This window comes from Saccopteryx bilineata, chromosome X, assembly GCF_036850765.1.
Source record: "Saccopteryx bilineata isolate mSacBil1 chromosome X, mSacBil1_pri_phased_curated, whole genome shotgun sequence".
NCBI lineage: Eukaryota > Metazoa > Chordata > Mammalia > Chiroptera > Emballonuridae > Saccopteryx > Saccopteryx bilineata.
In genome coordinates this window covers 102161893-102187883 of record NC_089502.1, presented here as the reverse complement: position 1 = coordinate 102187883, position 25991 = coordinate 102161893, and the positions used below count along the sequence as shown (strand labels likewise).

The 25991-nt window shown below is 37.4% G+C and overlaps 1 protein-coding gene across 1 annotated transcript in view; it reads right to left on the bottom strand.

The window, feature by feature from the left end:
• MAGED1 (MAGE family member D1) overlaps positions 1 to 17080 on the bottom strand; it is a 79133-nt gene extending 62053 nt beyond the window's left edge. Inside the window, exon 1 of the mRNA XM_066248773.1 lies at positions 17022 to 17080. The gene's annotated coding sequence lies outside the window, so the exon portion shown is untranslated. The remainder of the gene's footprint in view (positions 1 to 17021) is intronic.
• Between the last annotated feature and the right edge of the window lie 8911 nt (positions 17081 to 25991).

Genomic DNA, 25991 nt, shown 5'->3' with positions numbered 1-25991 from the left:
GCCACATCTTCTTTATCCAGTCTTCTATTTTTTTTTTACAGTAATTAAAGCCTTTAAGCAAACTCTTGGCCAATACAGCAAGACGATGTTTTATTTTTAAAAAATGACCAGATTCCCTCTGTTACATCAGTCTAAGACTCACTCTTGATGCTTGTCTCGGTCACGTGATACATTTATCTGTCCCACCCTAAAGGCTGGTCCGTGAAAATATTTTCTGACATTAAGTCGGTCCGTGGCCCAAAAAAGGTTGGGGACCACTAGTCTAAGTGACAGCTTATTCTTTGGTCCCCATTCTCATTCTCTGCCAGATTGATGGCTATTTGTATGCAAAATTACATTCTTAACATGGAGGCTTTCCCTGAGCCTTTAGGATGGAGAACCTTCTTCCATGTTTCTACTGACAGCATCACACCCTGATATTTCCTTTATCATAACACCCTTGTTACAACGTCTGTGTATATCTCACCCACCAGATTCAATAGAAAATGCATCTAATTCAACTATATGTCTTCACTATCCAGCAAATTAAGTTATTTACTTAATTGATTAATTAATTAATGGTCTTATTGAAATTTTCTAGGCTTCTAATCAACCTATTTTCTCCAATGGTGACTTAGCACTTCTAACACTTTCAGACCTTGTACGTTTGCCTCTCTCATCTTCTGATTTCCTCCTTTGTCAACTCATACTTCTTGTCTGGTAGGATCCTGGGAAAATATTTTTCTGATAACCAAGAAGACAAATAGAGAGAATGAGAAACAGGAAGTCATGCCCATTTTCCCTTGAAGCTATGGGTTCACTGCTTTCTTTCCTACCCGGAATCTTTCCTTTGTGACCTGTAAAATTCCCCTTCTTGAAAAATAAGCTCATTCACGCTGCAGTGGTTCACAGAACATTACCTTCACCTCCTAGCCATAAATGAGATAGTTCTCTCTTAAGCCTGCTGATTCTCCCACACCCTTGGTCTCCAAATTCCCAAGGGTCAAGACTGGACTTTTCTGGATAACTTTACATGTTCTATTTTTTGGTACTGGACAGTTCTTTTATAGATGTTTACTTTATAATTATTCACTTTTCTGTATATTTTACCTTATGCAACTTTTGCCATTTTTGTGATATTGCACAATTAAAAAGCATTTTTTTAAAAGAAAGAATCTAGGGGCTTCCTATGTAACTCCCTTAAAGCATGTGTTCTCAACCATTCTGGGATAAAAATGTAATATAAAAAGCATCGCCCCCTTTCTGTAAAAGCTATGGGTGCTGGCTATCCACATTTGTTTGCCATAAGATTCTTGGACAGGGACATTTGGGTAAGCCAGGGTCCGACAAGCAGTACTATTTCCCTTAAAGTTATTAAGAGCAGTTTTTCAAGTTCCTCCAAGTATATAAATGAATATAGAATGCTAGCTTAGCTTCTCTCACATTCAAGATGAGTCTAGTTCTTTCTTGGCTCTGGTCATTGGCAAAAAAAAAAAAAAAAAAAAAAAAAAAAAAAAAAAAAAGGCTTGTTAGGCAAAGACAAAGTTGAAACCAAGTCAGCGTTATCTAAGGGATAAATTGCAAAGCTGGTTAAGGGTGACCACTCATGTTGTCCTTTGCGTTTCTATTCCCTAAATCTTCTTCCCTGCTGGGAAAATCTCTGTTCCTTTGGTTCTCATGTTATCTGCCTCTCAGCTACACTTACCCTTTCTTCTACAAAATATAGTGTATTTCTCTCTAACACCCTATAACTTTCTCACTATCTTTGATGATACCATAGCTAACTTGTCCATCACCCCAGCTTCACAGTTCCTAGATCTCCTCTTCTCCAACTCACCCACCTACTGAGCTTTGTCATCAACCAACACTACTTTTCCTCTGAAATCTTAAACTCCAATATTTTACTCTGACTATAATTTTTTGTCTACCATTCTTTTTAATATCCACTCTTTAGGTTTTGAAGTCTCTATGCAACTTCCCCTACACCCACCCACATATTCACACAGCTTCCTTCACAGGTTCCATACAATCTTATTGAGAATACACTCTTTCCTGATGACATTAGATGCCATATTCTATAACTTGGACAAATTTCACCAGTAACTGCAACAACCCACTAAGCTAAGCCCTTCACACCTTCCACCACCCACAGTCATCACCACCACCACATTCACAACTCTAAAATCAAACACAATGTTTGCCTTCCTTGCTGCAAATTTCTTGGCAGCTAAGCATAACTGGAAAAAAAGAAAAAAACCTAAAAACACTTTACTTCCAACTCAGATAGATGTGCATAACTGCCCATCAATCTTCTCTTATTTTCTAGAGAAGGTTGCAACTTTCCTCTTTTTTTCTCTATTGGCCATCTCCTTTCACACTCTAAAATACCTTTACTACCTTATTCACAGGGGATATAGGGACACCAGGAAAGAAGCTATTTCAATATCTTGCCTTTTATAACTTCAGAAACATGCCTTTCTGACCCTCCTTAACTCTGATGTCAGAAGTGATGCCTTTTCTCTTATTAATGGCTAGTCCTTTCACATGTTCTGTACACTACATCTTGTTTTTCCAGTTATCCCTTTTCCCACCTATATTTTCAACCTCTCTGTTTTTATCAGCTCCTTCCCTACAGAACATATAAACATGTTCAAATCTCTCATCCTAAAAATATATTTTTACCACCTGTTATCCATTCACGTACAAGATCCTTGACATGGTAGTTTACACTCCATCAACCATTTTACCATCTACATTATTGGCCCTTTGCACTTTAGCTTTCACCAACACTGATCCATATACATTCACTGCCTTGTTTGCTCCTACGTCCCTAATCTAACAGAACCCTCTTTTAGTGCACATCTTATATAACCACATATTTTCATACTATGTATTAAAAAGTTCAAGATAGTAACTTTAAAAGACAAATGCAATACATGTTCATTAGTATATAAATGCCTGGCCCAGAGAAACATAAAAAGAAATAAGCATCTTCAAGCATTCCATCTTTCCAGAGACAATTGTTGAAGCTTCATTCTATCTAACCTGGGGGAGAAGCTGAGCAATTGTTTCACTCCAGTTCCAGAAAATTCCAGGAAGAAGTAGAGGAAGAGTAATTCTCAGATTACTCAAAGGTACACAACTGGGTATCTGTGCCAACTGATGGAGCTTTGAAGAGGAACAACTCAATAAACAAAACTTTTGATGTGGCCTATTAAAGAAAATAATTATTCTGACACTTGTTAAAATGATAGAAAACAGTTTATTAAGGACTATTGTGATAGGTGTCAAGATTATTGCAAAAAGGAAGAAAGATTGATCTCAACTTTGATCATTTTTTAAAAATTCTAAACAAAATACTAGCAAATCAAATAGAACAGCACATTAAAAAAAATAATATATCATGATCAAGTGGGATTCATTCCAGGAGCACAAGGATGGTTCGACATATATAAATTGATTAACGTAATACGCCATATCAACAAAATAAAGAACAAAAATCATATGATCTTATCAATAGATGCAGAGAAGGCATTCAATAAGATACAACATCCCTTTATGTTAAAACACTTAATAAAGTGAGAACAGAAGGAAAATACCTCAACATAATAAAGAGCATATATGACAAACCATCAGCTAATATCATACTAAATGGTGAAAACTTGAAAGCTTTGCCTCCAAAATCATGAACAAGACAAGGCTGCCCACTCTCTTCATTTCTATTCAACATAGTGCTGGAATATTTAGCCAGGGCAATCAGACAAGAGAAAGAAATAAAAGGTATTCATATCAGAAAAGAAGAAATAAAAGTTTCAATTTTTGCAGATGATATAAGCCTGTATATAGAAAAACCCAAAAAACTCCACAGAAAGACTATTAGAAACAATAAACCAATACAGTTAAGTCACACAATACAAAATGAATATACAGAACTCTATTGCTTTCATATATGCCAACAATGAAACTTCGAAAAATGAACTCAAAAAAATAATCCCTTTTACAGTTGCAACAACAAAAAAATACCTGAATATAAACTTAACAAAACAAAGAATGTAAAGAATCTGTATACTGAAAACTACAAAGTATTGTTAAAGGAAATTGAAAAAAACATAATAAAATGAAGAAATTTTCCATGTTTTTGAGTAGGAAGAATAAACAGTTAAAATGGCTATATTACCCAAAGCAATATACAATTATTTATTTATTTATTTAAGAGAGGACAGAGAGAAAGAAAGGGGAGGAGCAGGAAGCATTAACTCCCATATGTGCCTTGACCAGGCAGGCCCCCGGTTTCGAACTGGTGACCTCAGTGTTTCCAGGTCAACACTTTATCCACTGTGCCACCACAGGTCAGGCTGAACTCAACTTCATTTACAGTAAAAACAGTTGGGGATTTATAGCCAAGGAGCAGATGTGAGAGGTGGAGGACACATCAAGGATAAAAGGATTCTTACTAACCAACTTAGGATTCTTGCAGAGAGTGATCAGATATCAAGTGTGTGTGGGGGTGGGGAATTTATGCTAAATTGACTTAAAATTCTTTCTAAAACTGGGCTAGGCATGTCAAAGACAATGCCCCAAAATAAAGTCTAGTTGAAAAGAGGGTTCAGAGGAGCATGATTAATGTTTGTTAACCTTTTCTCATTCTTCAGTTTTCCCTTGGAAGTATATATCCACTGAACTATAGTATATATTAGACCTGTGGTGATGAGACAGCCTCTGAGTAATAAATTGTAGACGTGCAACACTATATACATGTGTATGCACAGATCTAATATATATATATATAAAATATATATATAAATGTTATGTTACACTTCACCTTATGTGTGAGTCATGTGTGTGTATATATATATGCACATAATTTCCATATATTATACTATTATAATATAAATTATGGCTCACACACATTATTTGCACACACATAAGGTGCAGTATGTAAACATGACAATATCTCTCTCCTGGACAACCACATCTCTCTCCTCCTTACCAGTCTCCAACTGCCCCACTAATATCCACTGACCCAGTGCTTCCTCAATACATCACAGAGGATACTTAAGACAATTGCTTAAGACAATTCCATTACTTCTCCCTCATAGCCTTCATAGTGAAATCCCAGGTTTCTGTCCTAACCTTTGGGGCTCACAACATCCTAGCTCCTATCTATGCTTCAGTTTTGTCTCTCTCTCCTCCATAAAACTTTTGTTTCAGTTTTAACCAACTACATCAATGTGTTCCTTAAATACATCAAGATCCCCCAACCTCTTCCAGTTTCGTCTGTCTAGAATGCCATTTCTAGCTCCTCTACCTTCATACCACCTCTACTCACCCATATCAAGCATTATTTCCCTTTCCAAAGCATTTTGAAATGTCCTCTCTGTGATCCCACTTACCTATGCCCATGATAGTATTGATCTTACTCTTTAGACATTATTTATTCACATTCTCACTATAATGAATCTACATCGAGGACAAGAAACCAGTCAGGTTTAACTTCATATCCCTGTATCTAGCATAAGACCAGATACATGGCAATAAGTGTTCTATAAATTTTTGTTAAATGAATGACTACAGAAACAAATGAAAGCCAATCTAACTGATTTTCAATGGAATGCTGGTGGAATCACTCAAATGTACTCAAAATAGTGAGAAAAAGGGTATTAAAAATAACAATCCCTGAACACTCACATCTTGGTTTCTAAATTCCACTCCTTACTGAAAGAATCCATGATTCCTCACAAAACTGTTTATTCCAGGGCTAGGGCAGGCAGTGTACATAATTGAGCCTAAAATATCTTGTATCAGAAAACAAAGAAGTTAATGAAATAATGTGAAAAGGACACAGAAGCCAAACAGAAAATGCTCTTAATTTCTAAGGTGACAGCGTTTGAGCATAAAAAAATAACAATGGATATACATAAAAATCTATGAATTCATAATGTTATTAAAGCAAGCAGTGATGGTCTCTAGGAAACCAACTCATTACTCTGAGAGTTGATAAATGGGGAAAAAAAAGAAGCATTTATGTTTACCTTCTTTTAAAATTAACAAATAGGCCCTGGCTGGTTGGCTCAGTGGTAGAGCGTCGGCCTGGCGTGCGGGAGTCCTGGGTTCAATTCCCAGCCAGGGCACACAGGAGAAGCGCCCATCTGCTTCTCCACCCCTCCCCCTCTCCTTCCTCTCTGTCTCTCTCTTCCCCTCCTGCAGTCAAGGCTCCATTGGAGCAAAGTTTGCCCGGGTGCTGAGGATGGCTCTGTGGCCTCTGCCTCAGGAGCTAGAATGGCTCTGATTGCGGCAGAGTGACGCCCCAAGATGGGCAGAGCATTGCCCCCTGGTGGGCGTGCTGGGTGGATCCCGGTTGGGCGCATGCAGGAGTCTGTCTGTCTGCCTCCCGTTTCCAACTTTGGAAAAATAAAATAAACAAATAGGGTACAGGGGTGATAAACGGCGAAGGATGGAGACTTGACTTTGGGTGGTAAATACACAAGACAGTGTATAGATGACGTGCTGTAGAATTGTGTATCTGGGGTCTGTATAATTTTGTTAACCAGTGCCACTTAAATAAATTCAAAAAAGGGAAATCATTTAAAAAGTCATTGAAATGTTTAAAAAATAAAAAAAATGGGAGTACATCAAACTAAAATATTTTTGCACAGCAAAATAAATCATCATCAAAATGAAAAGGCAACCCACTGAATGAGAGAATATATTTGCCAATGATATATCGGATAAGAACTTAATATCCAAAATTTATAAAGAACATATATTGCCTGACCTGTGGTGGCGCAGTGGATAAAGTGTCAACCTGGAAATGCTGAGGTCGCTGGTTCGAAACCCTGGGCTTGCCTGGTCAAGGCACATATGGGAGTTGATGCTTCCAGCTCCTCCCCCCTTCTCTCTCTCTCTGTTTCTCTCTCTCCCTCTCTCTCTCCTCTCTAAAAATGAATAAATAGAATTTTTAAAAAAAGAACATATATTACTCAACACTAAAAACACACCAAACAATCCAATTAAAAATGGGCAAATAACCTAATTAGACACTTATCCAAAGAAGAGGTAGAGGTGACATATGAAAAGATGCTCAATGTCACTAATCATCAGAGAAATGTGAATTAAAACCACAATGAGATGTTACCTCACACCTGTCAGAATGGCTATCATCAATACATCAAGAAACAGTAAATGTTGGCAAGGCTGTGGAGAAAAGGGAGCCCTTGTGCACTGTTGGTGAAATTGCAGATTGGTACAGCCATTATAGAAAAAAGTATCATCAGTTCTCAAATAATTAAAAATGGAACAGCTTTATGACCCAGCAATTCCACTTTTGGGTATATGTCTGAAGAAACCCAAAACACTAATTCAAAAGAATATGTGCAGCCTTATATTCATTGCAGCATTATTTACAATAGCCAAGTTATGAAAACAACTTAAGTGCCCATCAATAGAGAAGTGGATAAAAAAGCTGTGGTACATATACACAATGGAATATTACTTGTCCATAGAAAAGAATGGAATCTTACCATTTGTGACAGTATGGACAGACCTAGAGGGTATTATGCTAAGTGAAATAAGTAGTTCAGAGAAAGACAAATACAATATGATTTCACTTATATGTGGAATCTGAAAACAATATAAGTGAACAAACAAAACAGAAACAACTCATAGATTCAGAGAACAGACTGATTGCAACCAGAGGGGATGGGGTGAAAAAGGTGAAGGGATTGAGGAGTACAGATTGGTAGTTAGAAAATAGTCATGGGAGTGTAAAGTACATAAAAGGAAATATAGTCAGTAATATTGCAATAACTATATATAGTGTCAGGTGAGTACTAGAAATATCAGGAAGAACACTTTATGAAGTATATGATTGTCTAACCACTACTACACTGTACTTCTGAAACTAATACAAAACAATATTGCACGTATACTGACATAATTTTTACAATATATATTTCAGGGCAAAAAAAACAAAAACAAAAACAAAAAAACAAACGTAGCTAAATGGAAAAGTCTGTTTTATAAGATAATTCCAGCTAATAAGTACAGAAGTGTTGATAGAATTAGGCTACCATTTTTCAACCACTACTGAAATAAGGAATTTAGACAATTGTCTTCAATGGCTGCTAAACCCAACAAGTTTGGTAGGAGATTCTACAACGGAGAGATCAGGCTGACAACACCTAAAAACACCAATCAATCCCAGCATTAGTTAAAAAGATAAAACAAGATATGATGAAATGCCATAGAAAGTACATATCGTTGCCTGAAATGATTCTTTCCCTTAAAAAACCACCGAAACGGCCCTGGCCAGTTGGCTCAGCAGTAGAGCGTCGGTCTAGCGTGCGGAGGACCCGGGTTCGATTCCTGGCCAGGGCACACAGGAGAAGCGCCCATTTGCTTCTCCTGCCCTCCCCCTCTCCTTCCTCTCTGTCTCTCTCTTCCCCTCTTGCAGCCGAGGCTGTATTGGAGCAAAGATGGCCCGGGTGCTGGGGATGGCTCTGTGGCCTCTGCCTCAGGCGCTAGAGTGGCTCTGGTCGCAACATGGCGACACCCAGGATGGGCAGAGCATCGCCCCCTGGTGGGCAGAGCATCGGCCCATGGTGGGCGTGCCGGGTGGATCCCGGTCGGGCGCATGCGGGAATCTGTCTGACTGTCTCTCCCTGTTTCCAGCTTCAGAAAAATGCAAAAGAAAATGCAAAAAAACAAACAAACAAACAAAAAAAACACACACAAAAAAACACCGAAACATCCTAATCAAACCTTAGCTCTAAATGCTAGTGAGCAGGAAACATGAGACTGGGAAAGTAAATGTCACCTCAAGGAAGCAATCATCTAAACCCATTTGTCAGTAACTTAGTTTCTCTAATAAATCAATGATTTTTAAAATAGAAGGCGTTATAAAGGGTTTTATAAGAAAAAAGATTTAAAATAAAAATACACAGTGGCAACAAACATTCCTCATTTGGATCCAGATTTAACAAAACTACTGTTAAAAGACATCTCTAAGACAATCGTTTAAATCTGAATAAGAATTGAGTATTAGCCTGACCAGGTGGTGGCACAGTGGATAGAGCTATGGACTGGGACACAGAGGACCCAGGTTTGAAAACCCAACATCACCAGCTTGAGGGCAGGCTCATCTGGTTTGAGTAAGGCTCACCAACTTGAGTTCAAGGTCGCTGGTTTGACCAAGGGGTCACTCTGTCTGTTGTAGCCCCCCACCCCCATCAAGGCACATGAGAAAACAATCAGTGAACAACTAAGATGTCGCAACAAAAAATTGATGCTTCTCATCTCTCTCTCTTCCTGTCTGTCTGTCCCTATTTCTTCTTCTCTCTGTCACAGAAAAAAGAATTGAATATTAAATGATATAAGTAATTATTGTTAATCTTATTACGTATAAATGTCTAGTGGTTATTTAATATAATGCACCTCTGAGATAGAGATGCATAATGAGTTATTTACCTGTGTAATAACATGATGTTGCAGATTGCTTTAAAATACACCAGTGGGTCCTGGCTGGTTGGCTCAGTGGTAGAACGTCGGCCAGCTTGTGCAAGTGCCATGTTCAATTCCTGGTCAGGGCACACAGGAGAAGTGACCATCTGGTTCTCAACCCTCCCCTCCCCTCTCTGTTCCCCTCCTGAAACTATAGCTCGAATATTTTGAGCAAGCTAGCCCTGAGCACTGGGGATGGCACCATGGCCTCATCTCAGGTGCTAAAATAGCTCTGTTGCTGAGTTACAGAGCAGCAGACCCATATGGGCAGAGCATCATTGGTAGTGGACTCCCCAAGTGAATCCAGGTCGGGCTGAATGTGAGAGTCTATCTCTTTGCCTCTCACCTCTCACTTAATAAAAATAAATGAATAGCCCTGACCGGTTGGCTCAGTGGTAGAGCATCAGCCTGGCATGTAGGAGTCCCGGGTTCGATTCACAGCCAGGGTACACAGGAGAAGTGCCCATCTGCTTCTCCACCCCTCCCTCTCTCCTTCCTCTCTGTCTCTCTTCTCCTCCCACAGCCAAGGCTCCATTGGAGCGAGGTTGGCCCGGGCGCTGAGGATGGCTCTATGGCCTCTGCCTCAGGCGCTAGAATGGCTCTGGTTGCAACAGAGCAACGCCCCAGATGGGCAGGGCATCGTCCCGTGGTGGGCGTGCCAGGTGGATCCCAGTCGGGTGCATGCAAGAGTCTGTCTGACTGCCTCCCTGTTTCCAACTTCAGAAAAATACAAAAAAAAAAAACAATAAAAAAATAAATGAATGAATAGATAAATAAATAATAAAATCCACCAGTGACAAAAGACAAAAGATAAAAAAAAATTGGCAATATGATATTAATTGTTGAAGCTGGGAAATGGATACATAAATGCATGTTTATTTTACTAGTTTCTACTTTAAATATATTTGAAACCTTCGGCAGTAAAAGAAAAAATACAATATAATGTGAAGGGGCTATAAGCAGCCCCTTCCAAATCAGATAATTTCAGCAACAATAGAAATAATGACTACAATGAATTGAAAGGTACTAAATATATACATAATCACAAGTTCAACAAAATAATAGAAAATAACAATAAAATCTCAAATATAAAAATCCATTAATCTAAGTTATTTTTTCAATATCAGTTATAAAACGCTTAGGGAAAAAATTTCAAAATGGATTAAGTATTAGATGATATTAAGAAATTATTGTTTTTCTTGGTGAGATGATGGTAATTAAATTATTTATAAAATGTTCCTAATATTAGAGGTTGAATGCTGAGATATTTTGAGGTGACTTGCAATGATATGTGCTCCTCAGGTTGATCTACTAAGTGGTATCTCAATCCAAATGTCAATAAGAATTTTTGTGGATATTGACAAGCTGATTCTAAAATGAGAATGAAAATTCAAATGACCAAGGATAACCAAGGAATTATTAAAGAATAAGCACAAAACTGTAGGACTTATTGACATATATAAGGTTCATTTTCAAGTTACATTAATTATGAAGTGGTACTCATACAAAAATAGAGAAATAAACAAAATATACAAAATTCAGAAATAAACCTGCATATATAACCTTATCATTTGATTTATTAAAAAGATAACACTATAGCAGAGGAGAACGATCTTTTCAACATGTGGAATTAGGTTGAATGGATGTCCATTTCAACAACAACAAAAAAGTCCATAAAGCCATACTCATAACTCACACTGGCAACATACACAAAGATCAATTACAAATGAACTGTAAATATATATGAGAATATACAATAACACAACATAGAAAAATATCTTCATGACCTTGAGCAAGACAGATTTCTTAACCAGGACAAACAAGCACTAGCCATAAAGAGGAAACTCATGAATTGAACAATATTAAAATTGATATATTCAGTTCATCAAAAGATACCACTGAGAGACTGAAAATGCCAGCAACTCAGACTTGCAATAAATATATCTGACAAAGTAGTCATGTCTTTAATATCGAAAAATCACCTAAAAATCAATGAGAAAAACACAGTCCAAAAAAGAAAAAAAAAAGACTCAAACAGGCACCTCATAAAACAATATCCAGGCCAAGAAACGTATGGAAAGATGCACATATACTAACAGAGATATGCAAATTAAACCACAACGAGATATCACTTATAATCGCTAGATTGACTACTCCCTTTTTCTTAAAACAAAAAACAGTGATAGTGCTGGCTATATTCTAGTCCAGGGGTAGTCAACCTTTTTACACCTACCACCCACTTTTGTATCTCTGTTAGTAGTAAAATTTTCTAACCGCCCACCGGTTCCATAGTAATGGTGATTTATAAAGTAGGGAAATAACTTTACTTTATAAAATTTATAAAGCAGAGTTACAGTAAGTTAAAGCATATAATAATAATTACTTACCAAGTACTTTATGTCGGATTTTCACTAAGTTTGGCAGAATAAATCTTTATAAAACAACTTACTATAGTTAAATCTATCTTTTTATTTATACTTTGGTTGCTCCGCTACCGCCCACCATGAAAGCTGGAACACCCACTAGTGGGCAGTAGGGACCAGGTTGAGTACCACTGTTCTAGAGCAACTGGGACTCTTAAAAATTTCTCTTGGGAATGTTTTAGTACACTTTGGAAAACTGTTTGACAATAGCCATTAAAGTTCATCAAATACATGACCTATATTCAGCAATTGTACTCTTAGGTACATACCTGACATATATCTCACACACACACACACACACACACACACAGAAAAACATGGACTAAAATTTTCACACTGCTATTTGCAGTCTAAAAGTGGAAACAACCAAAATGCTCACCTATTGTGGTATATTCATACAGTGGAATGCATATCAATGAGAATGAAGGAATTATGGCTACACCTAAATAGTAGATACATTTCAAAAGCAAAATCTTATGGCAAAAAATCAAACATACCAAAAAAAAATACAAACTATGCTAGTGTATTTTTATAAAATTCAAAACCAGGCAAAATTATTATACATAATAGAAGCAAACAATTTGAAGTTTACTTGTGACTGAGAGAGGATACATTCAAAGTCTTTCAGATACTTATCACGTTCTAGTTTTTAATCTCCATGGTGGTTATGCAGGTGTGTTTACATTGTAAAACTGCTTTGAGCTGTGTACTTATGATATGTGCACCATTCTACATGTGTTTAAGCTTACTCAGAAATAATGCTTGCAAAACTTCAAATTATTCTGCAAAATAGATAGATAGATAAATGACACCTTAATAAAAAAATAGATGGATGAAGTGAGCAAGTGAATGAATAACTGATCTAATATGGCAAAAGTTAACTTTTGAATCTAGATTCAAAGTATAAAAGTATTTATCATATTCTTGCCTTTTTTATTACATTGGGGTGATATTGGTTGATAAGATTATATAGTTTTCAAGTGTACAAAAAAGCTCATACAACCTGACACCAAACAAACAGTACCTGAACAGATACTTCTCTGAGGAATATATACAAATGACCAACAGATATTTTAAAAAGAGTCCCGGGTTCAATTCCCGGCCAGGGCACACAGGAGAAGCGCCCATCTGCTCCTCCACCCCTCTCCCTCTCCTTCCTCTCTGTCTCTCTCTTCCCCTCCCACAGCCGAGGCTCTATTGGAGCAAAAGTTTGCCCGGGCACTGAGGATGGCTCTGTGGCCTCTGCCTCAGGCGCTAGAATGGCTCTGGTTGCAGCAGAGTGACACCCCAGATGGGCAGAGCATCGCCCCCCCGTAGGCATGCCGAGTGGATCCCGGTTGGGCGCATGCGGGAGTCTGTCTGACTGCCTTCCCCTTTCCCACTTAAGAAAAATACAAAAAAAAAGAAAAAAAAAAAGATGATCAACATCATTAGCTATTAGGGAAATGTAAATCAAAACTTCAATGAGCCTGACCTGTGGTGGCGCAGTGGATAAATTTTCGACCTGGAAATGCTGAGGTTGCCGGTTCGAAACCCTGGGCTTGCCTGGTCAAGGCACATATGGGAGTTGATGCTTCCAGCTCCTCCCCTCTTCTCTCTCTCTGTCTCTCCTCTCTCTCTGTCTCTCCCTCTCTCCTGTCTAAAATGAATAAATAAAAAATAAAGAAAAAAAAAAAAACTTCAATGAGATGCCACCTCATGCCTGTTAAAATGGCAATTATCATCAAAATGACAGCCCTGGCTAGCTGCCTCAAGGGTAGAGCATTGGCCCTGGATGTGGAAATCCCAAAGTTCAATTCCCTGTCAGGGCACACAGGAGAAGCAACAATTTGCTTTTCCACCCTTCCCCCTTCCCCCTCCCTCTCTCTCTCCCTTTCCCTCTCCCTCTCTTCCTCTCCTGCAGCCATGGCTCGAATAGTTCAAGTAAGTTGGCCCCGGGTGCTGGGGATGGCTCCATGGCCTAGCCTCAGGCACTAAAATAGTTCAATTGCTGAGCAACAGAGCAGCAGACCCAGATGGGCAGAGCATCACCTGGTAAATGTCTTGTGGGTGGTCTGGTCCAGGTGCATGTGGGAGTCTGCTTCTCTGCCTCCCCACATATCACTTAAAAATAATAATAAAAAAGACAAATAATAACAAGTATTGGAGAGGTTGTGCAGAATAAGGAACCCTCCTGCAAAGCTGGTGGGAAAGTAAACTGGTACAACCACTATAGAAAACAGTATGGAGGCTCCTCAAAAAAATTACCACTGTATTCTTCTTTCAACTTATACTTGTTTATACATTTTCTTGGAAAATGTTCAAGTAAAAAAGGGTCATTACACTTATCAGCTCTTAATATTTACAACTAGGAAGCAATTCAAGCACCTGACATAGTCTGACTTGTGAAAGTAAACTTTACAATTAAAATTTCTATATCCAGATTATGTCATAAAATAATAAAATATTCCATAAATTTTTCCATTTTTCATTAATAAACAGAGAAAGAAAGAGAGAAAAACAAAATCAGGACAGAAATATGTCTTACAGACCTTAATTCCATGAATTTTACCACCATTTAGCAAGTCACTATATCTCTGAGTCTTGTTTTTATCATCAGTAAAACGACAATGACAATGCTGACCTTAAAGGGTGGTTTTTAATCTTAGGTGGCCAACTATATTTAGAACCACAGAATTCATTTCCTTTTACCACACTCAACATTTATGGTCTACATATTATGAACACAGTGCACCACAAAGAGAGGTTGAGGATGGAGATAGAGATATGTCTTCCTGGAAGGGCTGGTAATTGACAATTCACCTAAATGCTAGCAAAAAACTAGCCAGGAAGAAGAGAATATGGGAAATTTTTGTGAATTAATTAAATTAATTGAGTATACAAAATGTTGAATTAATGTTATCCAGAAAAGTGACTGGGTGTGGGCTTGTAAGAACCAGAGTGATTAACAAATGCAAACCCTGACATAACTATATCCTGTTTTCCTGGCCATTCTATCTAAAATAATGCAGCCTCTCCTTATCACAACACCATTATATGCTTACTATATATTCATTTATTGTCTATCTTAGCTATAGTTTAAAAGACTTTGTTTTGGGGGTCAATTCAAGAAGAAGATCTAACATTTATAAATATCTACGCACTCAACACAGAAGCACCTAAAAATGTAAAGGTAGTATTAAAGGGCATAAAAGAAGAAATTCACAGTAATACAATAAAATTAGGGGATTTTAATACCTCATTCATATCAATGGATAGGTTATTCAAATAGAAATTTAATAAGAAAATGGCCTTAAATGTCACACTAGACCACATCAACTTAATAAACATTTATAAAACATTTCATCCAAAAACTGCAGAATACATATATTTTCAAGTGCACATGCTCTAAGATAGATAATACATTAGGCCACAAAACAAATCTCAATAAATTCAAGACTGAACTCTTTTTTAACCACAATAGCATGAAGCTAGAATTCAACTACAGGAAGAAAATTGGAAGAAACACAAATACATGGACACTAAAGAACATGCTACTAAACAATCAATGAACCAAAGAGGAAATCAAACCGGAAAATTGAAACTACCTTGGACAAATGAAAATGAAAACACAACGTTTCCAAATTTATGAAAAGTTTTTGTTATTTTCTACTGTTGTATCTTCAATGCTTAGAACAGTGTCTGGCGCATAAAAGTCATTCAATAAAAAATACTGAATCCGTGGATGAACAGATGTTCAGTGGGTTGAAGGTAGTGTGATAACATTTAAATTTTGTGTAATTGAGATTTGAATAGAGAATATAGAATACCCTTTGATAAGGTTCCTAAGTGTTTTGGTGTCATAAAATATCTGCTTCATTGTTTACTCTAAAATAAATAAAAATGGTGTAGAAAAAAGAATCACCTCTTATTTTGGCAAGCATAACACATTAATTACAAGAGAACAAGGGAATGAACTGCTGGTTCAAGGAGATCCTTGGTTAAATTTCCTTTCACAGCTTGAAAACTCTGAATCTCATAAATATAATCATCATTTCCCTTCTTTGGGTAAAGAATTGAAATAAAAATTCTGATTATTAACTAATGTTCTCACAAAATCAATTACATGTGATAAATGAAACAGCAAAATACATTTCACACTGCAATAAATGAAGAAGAAAGACAATTCACAATGCATCAAAGTATATAATACTCTCAAAGCCCCTAGGAAAAAAAATTTGTTTGAAACATCTGCCACCTTGCTGTTCAATGTTGCTACCAGAGACAAGAAAAATATTTTCATAATAAATCCAACTCATGAAATAATACATTTTTAATCAACCATTTCTGCTCTATAAGAGAGGTTCTCAAGGTGAAGGGAAAGCTTCCACCTCCTAAGGCAGACACTAGGTATAGGCAAATGCTTGCCATTCTATAAAAATTTAGGGAGTCAGTTCTATGCTAAAATTTAAAACTAAAAAAACTCATGAGTAGAGGGCTGAAACCAGTGCAATACCTAATGTGTAATTGTGTCGACAGTAAAAATATAAATAAAAGGACACAATAATTTGAACACGTCTCTTTGTCTCGTAGGACTCTAAAATTTGTTTCTTATTTTTAAAATGAAATAGCCTTGACCTTGAAATTGAAGTCACACTTGATTTTGTAAAGTGGCTTCTGCAGACAGGTACAGGAAAAATCAGAAGCCTTCAGAGGGAGTGAAATACTGGGGTCAGAAGGAAAGGAAAAAAATAAAGAATGTAGGTTCAGAGTGGGGGAAGGCGTTTGCAAAAGTTCTGAGGCTTAGAGGGGGCGGGGTGAGAGGTAGGAGTAAAAGATAGGAAAGAAGTCTGTGGTAGAGGGAATGATCCAGTCTCAGAATGATCAGGAAGAGGATCTGGGACAAAGAGGAGAAGTGAAGAATGACATGATCAGGGATAAAAGAGCCACAAGAGTAAGAATGGGGAAAGCTGCCATCTCTGAGGAAGAGATAGTGAAGCGTTCAGAACCACAAGCGTCAGAAGCATCCCTCACACTCGGAATGAATTCTTTGTTTAATCCCATGCTGAAGCAAGGAGGGAAGTTTCCCAAGCATGTTTGTGGATTCACCTGTGAGAATTACCATCCCTTCTTTACACTCACCTTGATGAAGAAAGCCGGGACGCGATGTGACCGGAAGTATTCTTTTCTTTTGTTTGGCGGAAGCTTTAGTTAGCTTCTACTGCCACCACCCTTCCCCACTTTCACTTCAGGCAGCTTCCTGTGCCTCTCTAGCAAGCTCTTGCAGTACTTTATTTCACTAGTCTCTCATCAGATCAAAACCTGGATAGATGTGTAAGTTGGCTGGAAATCAGTTAATTTTGTTTTTTTCAAATCCTAGCTCTAACCATCCCAGGAACTGCAGTATCTCTGACAAACCCCATGTATCCAGTTTGTCACTTTGTCTTGTTGATTCAGGGTATTAAGTACTTCCCTTACCCTTAGATGTCTAGGGTTACATATTTAACATACCAGTTTACTATTTTCTGGGATACTAGTTTGAAACAACAACAAAAAAAAAGGTTATTTTTTTTACTAGTAATATACTTTGGATTCAAGGTTTGTTTGTTTTTTGTCTTAAATCTGTATAATTTTTGTCTTGGAATGGTATCCAGAGAGTTTCATGCTATACTATATTTCCAAATAAATAAAAATGAACTCTTTAGAAATCATTCTTTTACACTTATATACTCCCCCAATAAAGAAAATGACAACTTATAAAATGTTTCAATACAGTAGTAAAAATAATCCTTACTTTGCTTTAAAAGTTCAATATTGAATTACCTATTGCCACTTCCTCCAAGAAACCATTCTGGGCTCAAAATCTGGACCACAGTTTTTTTTCTTTTGTGGTTTACAGTCAATTCACAGGTGTATACCAGAACATTTACCATGTCTCAAACACTATGTTACACCCAGAAGCATTTAACTAGTGGCCTTCAGTGTAAAGAGTAAAGGTGACAGTTAAACACATAAGAACCTAAGATAATATAGGTGATTGTAAATGTTTGCTGAATGAATAAATGACCAAAATGTAGTCAGAGCAATGACAGGGGCCAACGCAAAATCCTTACTTTTTCTAATATTTTTATAGTTTATTTCAACATTTTTGACTTATATCTTGTCATTCAGCCAACAAATTTTGAACAACCACTCAGTGTAAAGTTCTGTTCCTGATATTGCCCAGATAAGGAAGAATAAAACACAGTCCTGCATTTTGAGATCCTCCTACCAGTGGGGGAAGCACACCTAAACAGCTAGCAGCAATATAATGTGACAATAATAATCAATAAAGAGGAGGCAATGTAGGAACTCTGACTATGCCATTGACCGGTGCATACTAAAAACCTACAATAGACCTTACTTATCTCTAGTGGATACTCAAAAAAGACTTGTTTAGGTTGAATATATGATTGAATGAATGAATAAAAGGGAAGAATGGTGGTGGACTTGAAGTACAGAGTGAAAGGAGCAGTGATGAGAGATGAAGCTGGATATAAGAAGAGGCCAGAGAAGGAAGGACCTTGCATTCCATTTTATGGAGTTTGAGCTTAATTATGAGGAAAATACAAAACAAAAGAAGGATTTTAAGCAAGGAAGTAGATAGTAATGCTTCAAAGCAGAACATAGAAAATAGGTTGTACTAGTGTAATCTAGAGGTAGACAGGTTGGTTTAGAGGATACTGTGGTGATCAATGAATAGATACAGAAAATTAGGAATTTATGCTATTAAGGTTTAATTGATACGTAAAAACACATGTAGCCCCATGTTCATTGCAGCACTGTTCACAGTGGCCAAGACATGGAAACAACCAAAAAGCCCATCAATAGAAGACTGGATAAAGAAGATGTGGCACATATACACTATGGAATACTACTCAGCCATAAGAAATGATGACATCAGATCATTTACAGCAAAATGGTGAGATCTTGATAACATTATACGGAGTGAAATAAATAAATCAGAAAAAAACAAGAACTACATGATTCCATACATTGGTGGAACATAAAAACGAGACTAAGAGACATGGACAAAAATGTGGTGGTTACCAAGGGTGGGGGGAGGGAGGACGCAGGAGGGAAGGAGGGAGAGAGTTAGGGGGAGGGGGAGGGGCACAGAGAAAACTAGATAGAGGGTGACGGAGGACAATCTGACTCTGGGCGAGGGGTATGCAACATAATTTAATGACAAGATAACCTAGACATGTTTTCTTTGAATATATGTACCCTGATTTATTAATGTCATCCCATTAACATTAATAAAAATTTATTTTAAATAAATAAATAAATAAAAAAGGTTTAATTGTACTTGGGAAATGAGCTGGAAAAAATAACCAATAGATTATCAGAAATTTAATGGCATTGAAACATGATCACTTCTTTTACTCCCTCTGCATTCAAATTTTTCATTAATTCATGCCATACAAATATTTTAATTGAATTAGCACCATATAAATATGTAATAAGTAATTAATATTCCCAGACTCTGTGGATAGAACTGTAACCAGAACTGTAACAAAAATGTCTACTTTCACAGGACCTGCATTTTGTGTCAGGTAATGAAAATTTTAAGAAAATACATGCTAAAAGTTGACAAGTGCTATGAAAAAGAAAACAAATAAATACAATAACAACGTAGAGGTTGTTGACAACAAGAGGTTGTCAGTATAGAAGGTATAGAAGGACTTACTAAAAGGGTAATGTATGAACAACATCTATAGACTTCATTTATTTCTTTCAGTAACCAGGATCACTATCTTAGTTTAGATTCTCCATATTTCTCTCCAAATTCCAACTCCTTACCATCCATGGTACACCTTGACTTTGTAGTCTAACTCTCTCTCTCTCTCTCTCTCTCCCTCATCCTTCTCTCTTATCTCTCATCAATCAGCTTCTTCCACCCTAAGTCCAAGTTTCACATAACTGCTCATAATTTTTAAACTACACCAAGAGCTCAAATCTGTGCTTTCACATGCTGCTAACTCATAGTTACCTTTCAAAGGTAAGCTCATATTTTGTTTCTATAATGAAAGCTTGCTGACATTTCCTTCCTTTCCTTAACCAAACCAGACAACTTCTCCTCTTCTCTGCTCCTTTCATGTTTCTTATTATCACTTTTTTTTCATTTAGTCTACAAACATTTGTTAGTCAACAACTGTGTCATTGTCACTGTTCAAGGCAGTAGAGATACATACATTAAAAAAGTGAAAAAAATCATTGCACTCTTGAAACTTACATTTTAATGAAGAAGACAAGCAGTAAATAAAATAATAAATATGGAACTTATAAAGCAATAGTTCTCAACTCTGGGTCCACATTTACAATTACTAGGAGAACTTTTGTCTTTCTTCTTTTTAAAATACCAATACCTAGTCCCCATCCCAGCTAAAATTAGTCTAAAACTCTAAGAATCAGTTCAGACATTAATATGCATATATTTTTACATTTCCTTAAAGTATTTCTGATGCACTGAGATTGAAAACTACTGATCTATAGACTACACCTCAGAAAAAAGGAAATGATTCCAGAAAGACAGTCTGACAAGATAGAAGGAATGGTGAACAAATAAAATGATAAAGATGTAGTTCATCTAAAAAACAAATAGAGTATATATAAAAACGATAATTAGGATGGAGTTGTAGGTTGAAGAAAATAATGACTCAAAGATTCTGAACAAAAATATGTAACTCAGGAAGAGATGGAAATCAAAACTAAATTGCTTGGGAGAGAAGTTAATATATTTTTAAAGTTTAGATATTGTTAAGTTAATAATTTTATAGATGGTGAACACACAACATAATATACAAATGATGTATTATAGAATTGTACACTTGAAATTTATATACTTTTATTAACCAGTGTCACCCCAATAAATTCAATAAAAGTTTTAATAAAATAAAATAACAAAAAAGTAATAAATATTTTAAAGTTACCACTGAAATAACAAAAGCACGAGAGTAAAAAAAATAATATAAGAAAAAAATGTGTAAATTTAAAACTTAGAGAGATAAAGTTGAGTAAGATAAAATTTTCAATCAATTAAAAAATAGAAATACGTACTTATATAACTAGAAAGACATATGAATTGGTAGATAGTGTTTACTTCCAGGGTAGATGATGAGAAAAGGCAAGGGAAGATCTCATAAATGAAATTGATTAATAATTATCTTGCTGTTGGGTTGAGAGATAGTTCAAAAGTGTTTATTATACCATTGTTGTTTATTATTTACAAATATATGACATAAACTAAATAGAATAATTTAAAACAACAAAAGAGGAGACAAAATTATATGCAGTAAATACTTTCCATCTTATTCTTGGCACCTAGCCATCTAGTGAGTTTTGAATTCTTTTTTTTTTTTTTTTTTTACAGAGGCAGAGATAGACAGGGACAGACAGACAGGAATGGAGAGAGATGAGAAGCATCAATCATCAGTTTCTCGTTGCGCGTTGCGACTTCTTAGTTGTTCATTGATTGCTTTCCCACATGTGCCTTGACCGCGGGCCTTCAGCAGACCGAGTAACCCCCTGCTGGAGCCAGGGACCTTGGGTTCAAGCTGGCGAGCTCTTTGCTCAAGCCAGATGAGCCCATGCTCAAGCTGGCGACCTTGGGGTCTCGAACCTGGGTCCTTCCGCATCCCAGTCCGACGCTCTATTCACTGCATCACCACCACCTGGTCAGGCCAGTTTCTAATTCTTTTAAAGAAATTTTATACATATGCAAGCAAACACACACACACACATTACATTTTTACAGCAGCATATTACACAAACTACTTTTTGTTTCTTTGTTTTAGAAACATGAATTTGTTATTCTACCCATTCATGCTTCATTGGTTGACTCTTGTTTGTGCCCTGACCAGGGATCAAAACACTGGCATATCAGGACGATGCTCTAACCAACTGAACCACTTGGCCAGGGCTGACCCAAAGTATTTTTGCAGGATTTTTTCACTTAATTATAAATGTAGACATTCATTTTACCTAGATACATAAAAATGTCATTTTTAAAATTTACATACAGCAAATTATTTTTTTGTTGTGTACAGCACTATGAGTATCAACACATACATAGATTCTTGTACCTACACCACCATCTGGATAAAAAACAATCCCATAACCCCCAAAAGTCCCTACAATATCTTATTTTACTTACACAGTCCTTCCTCCCCATTCCTTAACCTTGGCAAAGACTAATCTGTTCTCCTTCAGTCTAGTTTCCTCTTTTCTAAAACATCATATAAATTGATAAATAGAATATATAACCTTTGGAGACAGATGTTTTTTACTTAAAGTAACAGCTTTAATATTCATCCAAGCTGTTGCATATATCAATTATTCATTAGTTTTTATTTCTAACTAGTATTTCATTGCATGGATATAAACTCTACAAATTCATGAGCACTAGATGTCACTCCATTTCTTTATACCTTCTTAGATTTCTTTAATCACTGTCTTATAGCTTTCTAAACTCTGAACTTTTAATTTTTGTCTTAAATTTACACCTAATCAGATGTATTGTCAAATATGTTCTCCCATTGTGTAGTTTGTCTTTTTATTCTGTTCTTATTGTCTTTATCTGTGCAGAAGCTTTTTAGTTTGATATAGTTTGATATAGTCTCATTTGTTTATCCTGTCTTTCATTTCACTTGCCATGGAAATAAATCAGCAAATATATTGCTGCGAGAGATGTCGGAGAGCTTACTTCCTATATTTTCTTCTAAGATGTTTATAGTTTCACGGCTTACATTTAAGTCTTTTATCCATTTGAGTTTATTTTTGTGAAAGGTGTAAGTTGGTGGTCCAGTTTCATTTTTTTGCAGGTAGCTGTCCAATTTTCCCAAGTGGGAGGTATCACACTTCCTGATATCAAGTTATACTCCAAGGCCATTGTACTCAAAATAGCCTGGTATTGGCATAAGAACAGGCATATAGATCAATGGAACAGAACAGAGAATCCAGAAATAAACCCACAGCTCTATGGACAACTGATATTTGACAAAGGAGGTAAGAGCATACAATGGAGTAAAGATAGCCTCTTCAACAAATAGTGTTGAGGAACTGTGGTTTTGTTTCATTAGGATCATACTAGAAAGAAATTATTATGGTACTAGAGTTTTGACTGGGTGAATAAATTATGTCCAAAGGGAGAACAACATTAACTGTGAAAAGCAGGTAATGTCACCAGCAACTCTGAGAGCCCCTGTAAGTGTCAAGCTAGTGCCCAGGTGTCAGGCATTATTTTTCTCCTACATATGACTAAGGAGCAGAAAAATTTGGGGGAAAGTGGCTCAACTACCTGGGCAGGGGGCAGGGCCAGGCCATGCAGGGCCCGAAAGACCATGTTAACAGAGATTAACTTTATCCTAAAAGCAAAGGGAACAGAGTTGATGTACTTATTAAATCCGTGTGTCAAGAACTGTGGAAGGTCTAAGATTTATGCTCTTTGCAAGCTTACAAGTTCATTTGTCACAAATTGACCAATGCTGCCAGATGACCACAAGACAGAGGACTCCTGGGTGAGAGACAAAGGACTTTATTGCTGGCAGCAGAAGCAGTAGCCAGAACACCACATTAGCCCCGGTTCTACCACATCCCTAAGAGCCATGGGTGCAATGAAGATAAACTTACCTGGAGTCCACACGCAAAGGGTTGTGACGTAAGAGAGGAACTCTGAGTTTGGGAGATTTACTGCTTTGGTAGTGAGCAGAAGCAATCCTGCTCTTTGGGAAAAGGTATCCCTATATCCCGAAGAATTGCTCAATACAAACTGAGCCCCGAGAAACTTCCCAGGTAAAGTGATTAGGGCTTTGAATCCTTGGGAAACCCAGAAAAAAACCATGAAGGAACACTCAGGGCCCATAATGGATGTCCTCTCTCAAAACTGTTTTTTAAAAGGTCAACAGTGGAGACTTGGCTCACTAAAGGACAAAACAAACACTGAATCTGCCTTCCATTTGATATTTCCATCACTCTACACACATGCTATAATTTCTCCTGTGTGACCCCCACATACACCTCTACCTACTGACCCACCCCGTCAACCTATTAATGGGCAGGGGAAATATACCACACCCTGAGATAACTCTGATGACAAGAGGGTGTAAAGGGATGGTGGCACTTTGATGAGTGAAAGAAGAGCCACCCCACCCATGAGGAAGGAAGGACTGGTGGAAGCAGGGAGGAGGGTTTTCTGGGCTGGTGATATGGTAGATGCTAAACCTATGGACATTGGTGCTCTGTAAAAGCATGAAAACATCACTCAAGAGGTAGCTTTATATGTAGAAAATGTGGGCCTGGTATGAAGTAGACAGTACCCAGAGGAGCGGCATGAACCCACGCATCAATATCCAGACTACCTCTTTGACAAAGGCTCACCCTGCATTTTCTATGAAAGATGATCTCCCTGATATATTTGGTTGCCATGGGAACTCAGTACATGCCAGCTTCTGTGTCTCACCAGGAACAACTTTTCCCATGATGGATTCAAAATGGTTTTGTTCTGAACTTGCCGATGTCATCTGCAGATGGGTGAACAGCTGGCCTATTTGGACTTTAGGGATGAACTAGGACACATTTCTCCATCAAATCCCTGGGAGGATTGCCCGTCTAACCTGTTTAGTCCCTTGTTCTATCTGTTCTGATATTTGCGTGTGTTCATTACGCTATTTTGCACTATTTTAACAGAGTATTTAACAATTAGAATTCTGGCACAGTATTGACTGATTTTTAATTGGCAACATCCTACAAATTACTATCTCATTAATGACTTAAAATGTGAATTTTAACATGTAATGATTGGTTACAGTGCCAGATACCACGCTAAGCACTTTACTCACAAAATCTAATTGAAGCTTCACACAAAAAGCTATGAGTTTATTTATTTTTTAATAAATCATTACTTTACAGAAGAAGAGACTGAACCCTAGAGAAGTTAATTAAGCTTCCAGAGGTCAGATATAGCAGCAGGGCTGCCTCTAAAGACCTGCAACTCATGTGGCTTCTGGGTTAACGTTGCCTCCTTGAAATTCTTAACATTTTTAATCTGAATTTGTGTTTTGTAAGTACTGTCTGATGGGACAGCGCAGTACGTACTGGGGACCTGGGGCCTCACTAATCCTGTGGTCTAGACCCACCAGCTCTCTGCCTCACTGGGACAGGTTTTCTGCTGCTCACTCACTCACCCGCCCACCCACTCACCCATATCCCCCTTCCTGTCTTGCCCATGTGACTGCTGCTGCCCTTCACCCTCTGGGTCAACCTGAGTGTGGGTACAGCAAAGACCAGGTTTGAGGGTGTCAGATCATGGGGTGGGTGGCGTGGGGACCCTGGCCAAATGAGAGTAACGCACGGCAGTCTACAGCTAATAGAAAACACCATGTGGAAGAAAGGAAGAGATCTTTCCCCTGCTTTTTGAATGGAAAACCCTACCTTTTCATTCTGTGTTAGGACCTTCACTATATAGTAGGACCTGCATGGTAGAGGAGGCCACAAATTAAGAATGCATTGCTCCAAGCCTGCGTGATTATTGCATTTCCTTTTCTCTTTTTGCCTTCAACAAAAGGACAATAATTAAATAGGTAATTAATGCAGGCATGGTATAAAATTGAAAAGTTTCAAAACATGAAGTCAAAAGTATGCCGTTCACTACAGATAAAAAAGCACCCAGTTCAGAATAGGAAGCCAGGCTTGGTTACCAGGCTCTGCTAAGCTTTCCTAGCAGAGGTACATTATTCATATGCAAGCATTTGTCAACTACTCCCTTTTCTATGCAAATGCTCAAATACCAAGCAGCTTCCTGGACCTTCCTTTTTTTCATTTCACATGTATCTTGGAGATCTTTCCGGGTGACCAAGGTGAGAGTGAAAGTTAAAGCATGCTTGTCATTCCATTGTTTTACATGCTTTGATACATCTCTCATCACGCCAAGGAAGCGCACACTATCCTCGTTTATTGAAGACGAAACGCAAACATATAGAGCTTAAACAACGTGCCAAAGGTGGCACGGCTAAAAGTGGAAAGAGCCAGGATGAGAGCCATGCAGTGCAGTTCGGAATGCACACTTAACTGCTA